The sequence below is a fragment of the Falco naumanni genome, chromosome 8 (genome assembly GCF_017639655.2).
Source record: "Falco naumanni isolate bFalNau1 chromosome 8, bFalNau1.pat, whole genome shotgun sequence".
NCBI lineage: Eukaryota > Metazoa > Chordata > Aves > Falconiformes > Falconidae > Falco > Falco naumanni.
The window spans coordinates 14,685,530-14,699,627 of NC_054061.1; positions in this window are offsets into that span (position 1 = coordinate 14,685,530).

Sequence of the window (14,098 nt, forward strand, 5' to 3'; positions counted from 1 at the left end):
ACAGACCTCTCAGTACCTTCATCATATATCTTGGAACAGCAGGTAAATAAACTGTTACATTTCCTTCGGGAAACAGGAATGTTTATTCACAGAACCATAAAACCCAACTTATTTTAACTTAAGTTTTTACTCGAAATGAATATTTTTAGTCCAAGGATGCCTTCATTCAGCTTTTAACTTGGTTCTTCACATGCAAGCTCTGGTTTCCCCGCAATAGCATTCCGGTGGGTTTATGCAGTAATATCCAGAATGATGTGGATGACAAGGCAGGGTTTGATCTGCCCTGAGGCTACAGGAGGTGAGAAGGTGCAGCCACAGTCTCATTCTCCATGCTGGCACCAGGATGATGGAATGGGAGCGGTAGTGGCACCAGTACTTAGGACAGTGCTGTGCTGCTGGTATAGGAGAGGCACATACAAGGAATAAAGCAATAAGAAGCCACAATAACTTGCTTGTACATCATTCTTCACCCTAGTTTAAACATCATCAGCATTTTTTCCCCAATCCTACCTTATAGCTAGAAACAGATAAAACCCAAAAGTTTTGGGTAAAAATTGCCATAAACCATACTTCCTGAATTTGGCTGAAGCCTGAGCCAGATCTGTAAGGCTGTCCTGCCTTTGTACACAAGAAAATTTGATTTAAAAATACTGTGCCGGGGTAGAACCATTTGCCAAAAAAAGAGGGGTTTTTCCCTTTGCATTGCCTGGAAAATGTAAGGGAATTTCTTCATGAATAGCAACTACATTAAAGGGATTTGGAAATGAAAGAAGTCTTTATTGCCTCAGAAATATATTTTCATTTTTTTGCCTTAACCTCCCCATAGTAGTATATTTTGCAAACATTAGGAACCTTTCTGGCCTTTTAAACTAAGAGATGTAGTCAAACAGCTGATACCATAAAATGAATCGGAGTTCAACTTCTTATGGGGTTGCTTCTATTCTGTGTAATTATGCTATCAGTGGGAATAACATTTACTATCAGTGAAAGTGTAAAAAGTCAAAGATGCTTTCTCAGCATATAAACTGACATAAGCTGTGTATGCTACAGAAGGCTGCATGCTTCTCACAGGTAGCTCTCTGCCCTGTGCCAGGACAGGCGGGCACATTAGGCCAAGTCAGCTGGCCCAGAAATTACTGCAATTCATGGTTATTCTTCCAGGAGAACTTAAGTACAGATTTTTCTCTTTTTTTCTCAGGTAAAAATGATATCTCTGATTTGCAAACTAGAGCTGTTGGTAATTTCTAAGAATGTCATGACAACTGTTCAGGTTGTAATGCCTGCCTTTTAACAGAACTAACTTTCTCTCCTCTTGGGGTCATATTAGAAAATTTGTTGCTTACCAGCTGTATGGTGAAATTATTACACCAGCTGGTTTCTTTGTACCATATAAAATTCATTATCAGCTTTTTAGATCTTGGAAGGACACAGGCAATTACTTTGCATTTCAACCTTGTGAAACCTGAGAAGTAAATCATTCGGGAAATCCTGCATTTTTTCAAAATCCCATATGAAGTCGATACACATAATTATTTTAAAATGCCATGATGTTTATGCAAATAAAGGCTCTACATAGACAACAATGATTTTATTTTTCTTGGCTTAAGATACAACATACACTCAAAGGGGTTGAAAGCCGTTGACTGCTGGTCATTACTAATTTAATAAGGAGCCTTTGCAGTTCTTGCAGATACAAAGGAATCTGGCTTTACATGTGTAATATGCAGTGTGCAGAAAATACTTAGTGCTGTTCTCTTTGAAACCTAGAGGACAGTTATTAAAATTTTATGGTTCAAATTAAAATTTAAGATTAAAACACAAGATCAAAAGAATCAATTTTTCTCCTCAATGCTATTAGGAATAAGCCTTTTGGAATAGAGGGGCTCAATGTCTTAAATGTCATGTCCTCCTCCTCCAGAGAGCTAGATTAGAACTAATCACAGCTGACTACAGGAACGTAACTTTCTGTATTATTTTTTTTTCTTAAGAGAGGAACAAGCTTTTATTACTTTTTAATGTATTATGCTATTGTAGAGTCATGAAGTAGTAAGTATTGCTTGGGAACCAGTGTGACAGTTTTTGAAGAAGCAGTTTGTTTCATGAGCAGAAAGGAAATCTGTGGTTGTGGAACTGTTAAAATGAGTTGGAGGATGCCAGAGGATTTGCTTCTTTGTCAAAGCAAAGGGGAGCAATGGGAAGCTCATGCGGTAGCTCAGCCTGATTAATAACTATCAAAGTGCCCATTTTTCTAAGGTTCCATGCCATTAATATGTCTCCCAGTGTCAAATCTCGTTTCCATTTCTCTTGTAAGACACTTTAATAATAAACTGCAAAATCAATGACATACAGGAGCAACCTTATAAGGACAAAGTGCCCTGCTATATCTTAACTTGAAACACGAAGTCACAAATCTGCTTTCTGGTTTATGTATTACTTTCCTGAAACTTTGCCATAGTACTGTACTCTCTGTGTAGCTCAGTTGTAAGAAGCTGTTTTTGCTGTTCCTGAACAGCTATTTGTCACTGGGAGGCACAATGAAGTCATAACCAGTTCTATGATATAGATCACAAAGGAGGTGGCAGAGTGTTGCTTAATTTCATCATGGAACTGACACAGAACTTGTCAAGGTCACTAGAAGCGCTACTATTGACTTCAATAAAATTTGGATAAGTCTTCTTAGGCACAGCTCCCATCGGAGGCTGTTGGAACAATATATGTCTGACACTGGACACTGCATTTGTTGCACGTAACTTCAACAGCTGTGCCCTGTGCTGGTGAACAGACTAAAGCCAGAATGTGCTCAGGGGTTCTCTCAACCTTTGATAAACAAACAAACAAATAAATAAATAGAATATACTTATCTACACACATCATGACTGTTTTGTCATGCAATATTTATCTTATTCCTGGAAGTTTGCAAGCACTAACTCATTAGCAGAGCAAAACGTCACCAAGCTCTGCCATCTGGTGAATTCATGTATTTCAATAAATGGATGAAATCCATTAGTTTCATTTTTATACAAAATGTGTATGTACCTCTTGTTTTTTCCCGTGACTTTAGGGCTGAACCATGACAGCTATTAAATCTGGGATATTTTTTAAAACTAGAGAAAGTATGGGATTGATATCATGTACTGGAAAAGAGTTTTCACAGAACTGATCATACAGATTTAAACCTTTATCCTTTTTTCATAAATTGTCAAATCAAAAAGCAATAGAAAATTATTTAAGCTCCTGTTATGTCATTGAAGAGCTTAAGATGACTGGATGGCCAGCATGAAATGCAGCGTAGCATTAATTGAACAAATGCAGAAGTGGATTGCTCAAAATCTGTTGAGAACTGCAGAATAAAGGACATTATCAAGGGTTCAGTGGCAAATTCCCCTTACTGACAAGCATTTGTTATAACAGTGAAAGAAAAGCACTGCATGAAAACCATAAGCTACAAAATTCATTAAGAAAGTTCCTTTTAAAATGAGGCCTGGGAGACTCTCTTATCGCAGAAGCCAAAGCATAGCCATCTGTGGTTATCGGTTTTTCAGACTTGTGTATCATTGAAGTTAAATTGATGAACAGGCTGACTATACCAAAGTGGTGAGAGAGAGAGAGAAGAAAGGGTTTTTTTTTATACAAGGAAAGGAAAAATGGACTGAGATCAATGAAAGAAAAGGAGCTGAGAGAACAGAGAACATTGTTACCTCTATAGATGGGGAAAGCAAGGACTGAGTAGAGGAGAAAGATCAATTTTTTGGGGACAAGATCAATATATTTGCACCTCATATCTCATATATAGGTTCAATTCTTTGTGTATATAAGACTAGGGATTGCCATTCCTTTCTACAGAGGACAAAGATGCAATGTGTCTTTCACAATATCTAGAAAATACGATTTTTCTTCTCAGAGCAGAAAGACGAGTGAAGCAGCTGTGATAGAATGATTTCTCTCTTATCATTCATTGATCATGGAGAGGACATGCATCAAGTGGTTTAAGTGCCATATGTAAAATAAACCATAGTATCTGGTTTGCCATCCTTTTGAAGGAAATGTAGAGGGACCGCAAACTTGATTGTTTTTCCAGGTGAAACTAATGATCACAGATTTAATCACAGGCAAGTAGACGATAACAGAAACTGCTATCAACTCAGCCTTTAATTCCTTATAGCAGATGGGAACTATTTAGAATTCAGGCAAGCTCTGGTGTACTTCACCTTTTGAATTAACATATTTGCTTGTTTATAACCCAAATGTCAGCAATTTTTCATCAGATCATTGCTACATGACCTACTTTACTGAGGGGATGTTTTATAATGATGACACAACACTTCTGAGTGTTGCTTCTTCAAGTTCGATGGAACTGTAATCCATTGGTTCAGTAGAGGGAAAATAACATTTAAATTTGTTTTTAATATACTTAACAGGGTTGCTTTTCTCCACTGTCCTTCAGTCTAGCATGTCTTTGTCTTTGATCTAGTAAACAGAGATGCTGAGATTCAACTGGGTAGGCTTTGGTTGCATGCTTACTTAGATTAGGGCTAGATAATCCAACCTGAAGAGCCCCAAAACACTCAGAAAGAATGGGATAGGGACTGTCAGCTCCCAGAGAGTCTCGGTAGCTCTTTCTGAAGCTGTAATGGAAGGTGCTTTGCTGTGTTACAGTGTAGTATTTAACATGTCTAATTACAGCTGAATCTTCATATCAATACAACTTTGGTTATAGGACAGTAATGTGCCTATTCTGCTTGCCAGGGAGAATCTCCATTAAAATGATTTTTGGTCCATAAAAGACTGTTTTACAGAGTATTTAAAGAACTGTTATATCCAGCAGCAGCCTGCATGATTTGTGTTTACCCAGTAGCTATTTGGATTTAAATTTGGATACTGTTCCTACAGTTCCTGCAGCAGGAGACAGCAGCCAGGGGGACTTTAACAGCTGCGGTACAGCGAGTTTAAGGGGCACACTAGAAAATGAAGTATGGATAGATGGTTTCTGTGGCAGGATGAAGCTGGAGCTGGAACTCGGAGAGAGAAGGGTAGAAGAAAGTGTTCTTATTTTCTGTGTTTATTTTGTAGAACATGAGAGCTAAGGAAAATAAAAATGACTGGGTAGTAACAGGGAGCATCTTCCTCCTTAATCAGAGGCTCCCGCTGCTTGTGTGGAGCTGTTACAGGTGAAACATGTACAAGAGACATTTGTGGCTTTATTGTGAAGTACCACAAACTGTTGCAAGCACCATATGAAATCAATATGTAGATTGAATGACAGCCAACCTGTAAGCTGAACAGTCTGATAACTGAATTGTTGTGAATACAGTCGGACTTCACAACACTCTTGAAATCACTAACTTTATTTTAGTAGAAAATTAACCTACTTGATGTGGTATGCAGTAGCTCATTCTTTTGATTTACACCTAGTTATTCCCACAATAATAAAACATTAATATTCCGAATCTTTCATTTGGCAAATATTCAGTATAATAAACTATGCATTTATGTATCTGCATACTTTTTTATTCTCTAGCTCTTCAGAGTTTTCATTTCATGTATGCCAGCTTTTCATTTTGGTTTTGAAATTAACTCTCCAACAATCCATTTCTCTTATATTCTTTCCAAGATAACAGAATCTTAAATTGCTGACATAGTATGCCCATTGCAGTAGCTGCTAGTTAATATCTTTAAACCCCAACTGCCTGGAAAAGTCTTTACTGAGAAGGAGAAACCCTAAAATGTTTTATTTTTTGAGATTTGTAGAATATGCATTTACTTTTATTGCACTGCTAAAGGTATCAATGCAATTTAAAAACAGCTCTTACAGATGTTTACTAGAACTTTGGTAACAGTTGAATGAGAATTTCATATCTTATGTGGGTGTTGATAAGGGTTTCAACTAGTGCTGAAAGTAACTTTAAATTTCTCATTTTCTGTTTATACATCAAGAAGACTTCTAGTTTCACAATATGAAGAAAAACTAAAATAAGATTAATAATAGCTAAGTGGACTGAACTCAGATAAAGTCCAAGAAAAGAAAGAGGAGGGGAAAAGTGATTGACAGAAATAAATTAACAGATGTTTGTGGCAAAGGGAGTGTTAGAACATGCTGACACTGGCAGGGATGACCCATCTGAGCATAACTCTTTTTATGTCCACAATTACCTGCATTCCCTTTGAACAGCTAATTCAAAGTGGTAGACTCATAAGAACATGTTGTTCTGCCTGAGCTGAGATGCTCCTGTAGAGGTAACTCATTCAGGATGCTACAGTGGCGTGCCTGCATTGTTCCTAGCTAACTCTTCAGATCTCGCTTTGATGTATATGCACAGCATGATTGTTATGAAAATGGGCTTTGGTGAAAAACCTGGATGAATCCAACAACTTCCAAAATAAATGTTTAAATACTCATGCTATTTCCCCCAAATCAACAAAACCTCTCCTTCTTATTTTATGACATCAGTGCTGTTGGAAAATGACTCCAGAGAAGAGAAATTGAATTTTTGTGAATAAATAAATAATGTTTTTCTATTGCATTTACATAGCTCTTTATTAGACAACATAGACTTTTGAAATAAAAATGTTTGAGTCTGGTCCCAAGACTGCTGAACTACATGGAAAACTTCAGGTTCAGAATCAATGGTGTCTGAGTCAACATTTTAATTGGTACTCTTGTTTCTGTTTGCTGTTTGGAAAGGGATGGTCCACAGCTCACAGAAATCAATCCAGGTCTTTCTGTTCTGTTCAGTGCATTTTGAGTTAGATCCATTGCAAAGTTCAGGGGAGGGCAGAAGCAGCAGGCTGGGCAGCGGATGGGGCAAGGGGGAAGCGGCGCCATCCGGAATGTGCGGTGCTCACAGCAGAGCATGGGCACCGTCCGTGGCTGTAAGAGAATCTCCATAGAGAGCTAAAAAGAAAATCGGGTTTCGCATTTTCAACCAAGGAAGTTACTTTGAATACATTTGATTAAACAGAATATTTCATTTTACTGTTTTAATAATAAATCATACACACTGAATAAATGTAATATTTGTAATACCATTAAAATGTAATTTCTTTTGTACTGTGAATGAATTACATGATAGGTGTAGCATACTTTTTCTTTGTTCTTAGTAGAGGTTTAGCATGTAATTATTTTCCAATTATCCGACTGTTTCCTGAACATTTTAATCACTTTTGGAAATGGCAAGGAGGAATTTAATTTCAATGAGAGTAAGGGCTTTAAATACCACCAAGGGCTTGGACTTAGTCCTAAAATTCCCACCAGGCACTCTTTTTCAGTATTAAATATCTCTGAAATACATGGCCCCTAAACACATCAAATGACTATTTTTGGTTGTTGTAAATTCAACATCAAAATTTATAAATTGTTATAAATTCAGTATATCAAAAAGCTGACACAATACAGCCTGAATGTTAACTTTCTTTCCTTCAAGACAACAATGCCAGCATGTCTGCTGAAACTATAACCTCATGGTCCTGCTCCAGATTGTGCTCTGATTTTAAGAATGGTCAAGATTTGGTGTGTTTCAAAAAGGACTTAAACTTTTCTGCCTGGAAAAGTGATTGTAAGTTGTGTCGTGTGGCTTTTAATGATGTTTCCTTCTTTCCTGTTCTGCATCTCTTAATTATTTCAGTCAATGCAGAGCAAAATAAATATGCAAACAGGTGGTTTTGTTTCAGTTGTTGCTGCAGAGATGCAATTTGAAAGCATTTGGGTGTTTTGTTTTGTTAACGTTTTGAGAATTCTTCCTCTAAAATTCTGAAATAAGGCCTTTGAGATCCTGATGGTCGATTTGAGCAGATACGTATCAGTAAAACTTATATCTGGCACCAATCCAGTCTATGACCAGCTTGGTATTAAAAGGCTTTTGTTACCAGCTCTCTGTTGATCTGCTGTGAGCAGGCAAGAAGAGTCCAAAAGTTAAGAACCGCAAGCATAAAATTAAAATTGCACTGGAAGACAGAACCTTCTGGCAATGGAAATTTTATAGTGGTCTAGCTGTTTTCCGTGCAGACCAATATCCACAGCTGTGTTACGTGACAGAGTAGCACCTTTGTTTTCTAGGGCGAATCACTCATCACATAGCAGTCTGATTCTTTCTATCAGCTACAATGAATGTGGTCTGACGGCATCTTCAGCACCTACCATCTCTGTGTAGTTGCTTTGGTGTTAGGTAACTAATGCCGCCCCAGTCACATGTGACATGGGTGCATCAGTGGCTGCTGGCATGGTGTATAGATGGTGTGGGCTGGGTGGCATAGCAGGTGTGGAAGAGACAGATAAGAACTGCGTGTTCTCATGTCCTTCCTCAACTCTGCCTTCACCTGCCAAAAGCCAAGGAACTTGTAGTTTTTATCAGTAAAGTGGTACCTGATATGAGGCTTGGCATTGTGGGTTATAAATTACAATATATGGCAGTAAAATACTATTTTCCTGTTGTATGTAGTCTGGTGTATTGATGTGAGTTGATGTTATCCCCTCACAGCTCAGAATTTGCTGGAAGCAAGGTGTAGACTTTATAAAGTTTGTTTATTTCAGTCCTGTAATGGGATGAGAGAAGGAGCTGTCTCTGAGATACAAGCCCTCTTTTATGTGACTCTTCATTTTAATTGTATACCTTATGTACCTTTATGTTTGAAAAGCTCATGTCCTCCTTTTTACATCCTGGTACTTGTGGCGTGAACATGTTTGAGAAGACTTAGAAAAGTATCAGCTGTATATTGTGTTTTTCAGTATGATTATCACACATGACCATGAAATAAGCAGATTATATTTCTTTATTAGAGTGAAACAGGCCCTTGCATTTATGTAAGTGAAACAGAATTCTATGGAGCTTTCATTTGTAATGTTATGAAAATTACACATTTATAAACTAATAAAAGTCATATTCACAATAAAGTGTAAGAATGGTAAATTACAGAGCAAGGACAGCTACAGACACGAGAACTATATTGAAATAGTAATTGTATTCGTAAAGACATCAAAGCAGCTTAGGAAAGACTAAAGCTTTTTCATCTCTATATAAACTTTAAAATAAAATTTTCATGGGTTTCAACTCTTTCAGCATCTATTCTTTTGTTTATATCTGTGATTGTACAGCCTCTGTTTGCTATATTGTCATGGCCATTCATGTTCTCGTAATAAAAGAAAAATGATCTGCCTAGTAGCAAGTCAATGTTTTCTAATAAATTTTAAAAAAGGAGTTAAATATTATTTCATAATATAGTCAGTGGGTATTAAAGTGCAACTGTTAAACAAAATAAGGAAAGAATAACAATTTATTTATTTATTTATTGTTCCTTTAGAAACACTTCAGAGTACATTTTTCCAGTTTTCAAGGGCAGTCATTACTAGAATACATAGGGATCCTTTATTCTGTCAATGAATAATGGAAACATTTTGTGGAATTGACACTGTCACCACAACAACACTGCTTAAATAATTAGTTGTCCTTATTCAGATATGGGATCATTGACTTGGTGGATATCAAACTGACAAGTCATCGTGTTAAATTTCAGTTTGTTAGTTCTTATTAAAAATTACTTTTATCATTCTCTCCCAGTATTTTGATATAAGCACTTGGTGTTTCTGATACCAGTTACACAACTGGAAATTGTTGTGTTATTTCTGATTTCTTTTACTGTAATTTGCATATTAAAGATTGCCTCAGAATTTACCATGTCTTTATAAACAACAATATTACTAGTTTTTATTTCATTTTTCAGAGGATCTCATTGCATTATACAGGCAATAAAAAAAGTTTATTTTGCAAGCTGTTACTTTTTTGTTTCCCAGAAGAAGATACCAAGTGCAGACAGTTCAAACCCTGGACCAGATGCTGTGCCAAGTGGGGTCTTGGAGGCTGTGTGGCTTGATGTGCATCCAGACCCAGTGAAGAGTTCTCAGCAGAGACTGGTACCTTACACAGAGAGCAATGGTATGATGGCTTGAGAGTGGAGGAAGGTAGTGCAAGTCATGCTTTGCACATCTAGAGACCCTAAAGCACCTCTAGTTTTACCTGACGCTGGCATTGGTGTGTAAAGGGATCAGCTTTGCTCGTCTTAGGTTATCATGCTTTCTATATGATTTATGATTGCAGACATATTCTTATCTTATTATTTTGCGTGTGTCAGATGATGTACACATGCTTCACTCCCATAAAAACAAGTTGTTTTTTTAGTTTTTTGAGTTAAGGTTTTGAAGTGCCAGTGCAAAGTCACTCGAAAAGATAGCGCACTGAGTTTTCAAAGTAGGTAAGAATCCCCTTGTATTTCATCCAGATTCCCTTCACAGCTCAGTGCACAACTTACAGCCATACATCCTGTAGAAATGAAGTATATTTCCTTACAATAAAAATGTTGGAAAAAAGTCAATTTACTTAAGTATTTGAAGGGCAGAGGGGTAAGTCATCCTTTTGCAAAGGAGGACAATTGGCATCTCATTAAGAATTTCTAAATCTCATTTTAGCTGCTTCCTGCAGCAAGCTCATGAGCACCAGGAGTGTTTGCTGTTGTCCCTGACAGCAGATTCTGGAAATAGCCTTTGTAGGAAAGAAAGGAAGGAATGAAAGGGTACGCAGAGTGTCACTGTGCTGAAAAGTAGATCAAACTGACACTGTCATCTGTAAGGCCTGAAACACGATGAGACTAAAGAGGGTTCAAAATCGAATGACTTCCCATTCAATGTTATTTTTTTAAAAATTGGGTTAATACCTAAAAATAAAAAATAGGAAAGTAATTTTCCCTTGCTGTTCTGCCTATTGTATCTTCACAAATGTGGGTGATGAGCTGTGAACTACAGGTGTGTGAGGCCAAATTTCCCAAAAGGCTGCTATTCTTCTGTACGTTCAGTTTACTTCTGTTGCATTTGTCTCTGTGATCCTCTGCTAGTAGCTCAGTTCTGGGAACAGATCTGGCTCCTTGGACTAACAATTTTTAGGGATGTCCATGGTATTCAGCAGCCAATCAGATGCATGCAGATGCAAATTGGATGGCTAGATACACAAGTACTTTGATTTGTCTGTAAACTCATCTTGAGCCTGTGAAGTCTCAGTATGGATTTTTGTCGGTGGAATTTTTTTCTTTCTTGAAAGGACACTGAACCTTTGAAACACCTCCACTGAACGGTTGGTTGGATCAGTTTGTTTATGCTTACTTTCTAGATGATGAAACTCTTACAAGCTTGAAGCAGAGCCTGAAAACATATTGCTGAGGCTAAAAATACTTGCAAAATAACGTAACAGATAAAGCTTTGAAGAAACAGATTTTATTTGACAGTCTTGAAATTTTTTTCAATGACTGCACAAAAACGTTAAATGGGAATGGCCTGGGGACAGGCACTAAATCAATAAGCACCAGTAAGTTTGTGAAATCAATTTTTTGCTTTTCACATACACAAAAATTGATGCAGCCAATGCTGTGTAACTCCCATTAATTGCCCAGGGTGACAGAAGATTTATCAATTGCTTATTGACTTCTTTGAAGCCATAGGGGGAAAATGGAAATAGCTGCAAAGTTAACTGTGTAATACAGAAGATATCCTTCCTGAGCTGGTGTGTAAATATAGGCACAATAGATTCTCTAGAGCTTCACAGTTTTTCTGCCATAATACGTGTTTGCTATCAACATTTCTGCAATCACAAGCAGAAACAGTGTTACTACAGTGGCAAAATCACTCAGGTCTGTAATTGGGTGTATGGAAATGGAGGTCTGTACAAAATTAGTTTTGTTCATGAAAAGCTTTGTCTTCAGCATGTCTGTTTTTCCTCGATAGTTTGCCTTTCTTCCCACTCAGGGCAATGGGCATCAATGACAACATTTCTGTCCTGCACTTTATTTCAGTTACTTTGGGCTGAATATAATTTCTCTTGTTAGCTCCTGTTTCAGCTCAGTTTTTTGAATTGTTTTTATACTTCACATGCTTTTATGCTGCCTTCTTTCTCCCCTCACAGTTCCTTACTGTTCTAGCTTTGTTTTGCAGCCTTTATGTCTCTCATCATTCTTTCCAAAAGCCTAAACTACCCACTGCATAAGATGCTCTCAGCAGGCAGAGCAAGGAAGATGCCAAAGTGCCAGTGGCGATAGTTTAGCACTAGCGTTTTGTATCAGCTCCCTCTAGATGTGCCTGGTTACAGAGAGGCCGGGACCATTTTCATACCTTGTGAGTATTTCCATACCTGCAAGGTAAACAAGATACATTTGATCCCTTCCTGAGATGTATTAGGTAGGGAGAGGGTGGGTCACATTCTGAATTAGACTGATGAGATGGATGTTCAGAAAAACTATAGTAACAGCCCAGTTCTGCTAGAGACTTCCTTTTTTGTCATACAACAGGCTTCTAGACCTTGATTTGCCTAAATATTTAACTCCGGTGATTAATTTCTGTTTAGAAATGTTCGAGTGTTTACATATTTTCCCGATGAGTGTTAAGACCAAAGTTAAAACTGAAGCATCTCTGCTGGATCAAACTTTGCTGAACTGGCTGCTTCCTTTTTGAGTTTCCTCTCTGGAAAAATAGAGATAACGTGTCCTTCTTCTTGCTGCTGTCCTTTGACATATATTATTCATCTACACACAGTTGTTCTGCAGCAGTTCCTGTTCAATTCAGTAGGATGACTTGTGAAGAAGTTACTCTTCCATGCAACTAAATGCATCTCCTCATCAGAGTATGAGCATTTTTATAGGGGTCACAGGCTCTAATTCCTCTGTACTAAACAGTGTATTTCACATTTAACAGCTATAAAATCAGCTACTGCTTCTTATGTGTCCTACTCAGTCTCCTTACTTCCCCGGGGTATGAGGTGTGAGAAAGCTCATTAAATTTCTAAGTCAGAAAAGAGAAAAAAGTAAACAAAAAAAATAATATTAAAAATACACCATCTGTGGTATAAGCAGGGCACTTAGAAATGTTAGTTAAGATTTCCATAAATGTGACACATGATAAAAAGAGCAGTAACACAAAGCAAAAGAAGAAAAAGACTTTTAAGGATAATAAACTTTGAACTGAAAAGTGACACCTAACACTTCAAAGTGAAAGAATGGAGAGTTATTTATGTTTTCTGTGTCTTTAACAGAAAACAAATTAATAGTCTTTTCCGCAATAATAACTTTCTTGAAAATCCAAGATACATCTATAACCTACAGTGGGGCCAAGAGTGGGAGGAAGGTTTGGCATAAGCTAGTTTTTTTATTTTTCTCTTTTTTCCTAAATACTGTTTGAAAAAAATGATTTCCAGTCCTTCAGTGTCAAACTAATCTTCTTCCTTTTATCTTTAACTCCCTTCTAACTCCTCTTTGAGGAAGTAAATCTACCTAATAGCGTGAATGCAGACAAGCATCCTGGAAAATAAGTCAATCATGCTCTTGCTTTCTGTCCTTTCTCCCCTGTTTTCCAGTGTAGAAACTAAATTTCAGCAAGTAATTAAAAAAAAACCAACCTTCTGTAACAAGATTTTAATGGTAACAAATTGTAACTTCTGCATAAGAGTAAGACCACAAATACACAATACAGATAATATATTCAGGGAAGTTAGATATTTGTATGGTATTTACGAAAAGGGAAAGAAGTAGTTTAGCATCAGTTGGAGGCGTTAAGTCAGCAGTCACAGCACAAAATCAAATTTAAGTTTTACAAAACAAATAGCTAGTCAAGATCCACCATTTATTTAAAAGTGAGAAGATACTGATTCATGATCAAAAATCAGTAATGTGATGCATCATCAGCAGACGTATGAGTGTCTTGCCAATAAAGCCCATAAGCAGAAACTCTTTAAAACCCGGGACGCTGAAAAGGACAACGGAGATGATGGGGGAGGAGGAAAAGAAGCAGATTTGGCAAGCTGCATCTTGATGAGCTATTAGACTTAAGAGTGAGGAAGCAAGAGAGCTGCAGCTGAAAGCTCTATCAACCTGCTGAATACTTTATCTCTTCAAAAGGAGCAGACTAAAAAAAATCAGTTATCTTTGGAGATCCACAGCTGTGTAAATAGAAAGCCCTTACTCCTCTGTCTCGAATGTGCTCCTCAAAGGGTAATCAGGAGGTTGATAATGGAATCGCTGGGTTATGACATTATTTCGTGACTGCTCGCTCTGGGCTGGTATCGATTTGGCT